Source organism: Glycine soja, chromosome 10 (assembly GCF_004193775.1).
Source record: "Glycine soja cultivar W05 chromosome 10, ASM419377v2, whole genome shotgun sequence".
NCBI lineage: Eukaryota > Viridiplantae > Streptophyta > Magnoliopsida > Fabales > Fabaceae > Glycine > Glycine soja.
The window spans coordinates 27,495,942-27,497,370 of record NC_041011.1 but is presented as its reverse complement, the minus strand read 5'-3'; the positions used below and the strand labels follow the sequence as shown (position 1 = coordinate 27,497,370).

Below are 1,429 nucleotides of genomic sequence, written 5' to 3'. Positions count from 1 at the left end.
TTTGCAGCATAAGCTTCAGGCTATTCAATTGCTTCAGATTGTTGCACAGAAGGGCAAAGGTTTGTGTGGTGGTCGGCAGAGGAGCATAAACCACAGGGTCTGGCGATAGGTGCAGATTTTTTATTCAAGGCTAGCTGGGTTACCAGGTTAACCAAGGCATCTAGTTTACCTTCAAGCTTCTTAGTCTCAGCTGATGAAGATGAATTCGTGGCTACTTCATGCACTCCTCTAATGACAATAGCATCATTTCTGGCACTAAATTGCTGGGAGTTGGAAGCCATCTTCTCAATTAAATTTTTGGCTTTAGCAGGGGTCATGTCTCCAAGGGCTCCACCACTGGCAGCATCTATCATACTTCTCTCCATGTTACTGAGTCCTTCATAAAAATATTGGAGGAGAAGCTGCTCAGAAATCTGGTGGTGAAGGCAACTGGCACATAGTTTTTAAATCTCTCCCAATATTCATATTGGCTCTCTCCACTGAGTTGCCTAATGCCTGAAATATCATTTCTAATGGCCGTGGTCCTGGAAGCAGGGAAAATTTTTTCTAAGAATACTCTCTTGAGGTCATCCCAGCTCGTGATGGACCTTGGAGTAAGGTAATATAGCCAGTCCTTTGCCACTCCCTCTAAAGAATGAGGAAAAGCCTTCAGAAATATGTGATCCTCCTAGATATCTGGGGGTTTCATGGTGGACCAGAAAATATGGAACTCTTTCATATGTTTGTGCGGGTCTTCACCTGCAAGGCCGTGAAACTTTGGAAGCAAATGGATCAGTCCAGTTTTAAGAACATATGGGACATCTATTGGATGCACAAGTTTTCGTAGGTGAAATCAGGTGCAGCCATTTCCCTTAGAGTCCTCTCATGGGGTGGAGGTTGTGCCATGCTCTCAGAATGTTAAAAATCAGAATGCTCAAAATCATAATGTTCAAAACTGTAATGCTCAAAATCAGGATGTTCAAAATTACCAACCACAAAATGCTCGGACTGACCAATAACAGAATGCTCAGGATGCTCAAAAGGTACAAAATGATGCCTAACTAATCTATGAAATGTCCTATCTATCTCAGGATCAAAGGGTTGTAAGTCAGATGGATTGCCCCTAGTCATACACTACATTCAACATGCACAACTAGTTGCCTTCTTATGCAAGTAACAATGTAGGTTTGAACTATAGCTACCCTCAAATGATATCCAAATGACTTGAAATTTTGTGAACAACACCCTTAAATCATGAAAAGATGCCACAAAAATTTTCAGGCAAAAATTTAAAGTCTAACTATGGAAACTACCTAAGGAAAGTTTAGAAAAATAAAACAATAAAAAGAACCTACCACACCAAAATGCAGCCAAAAATAACAACCCTAACTATCAAAACAAAAATCGCCAATTAAATTGTCAACAGCAGTCACTAATTCAGTCGCTAAGG

The 1,429-nt window shown here is 40.5% G+C and overlaps 1 non-coding gene across 1 annotated transcript; it reads left to right on the top strand.

The window, feature by feature from the left end:
- The first annotated feature begins 411 nt into the window (after window positions 1–411).
- On the top strand, window positions 412–517 carry LOC114372725. Its single transcript, XR_003658293.1, has one exon. It is a non-coding gene; the product is annotated as a small nucleolar RNA R71 (small nucleolar RNA).
- The last annotated feature ends 912 nt before the right edge of the window (window positions 518–1,429 follow it).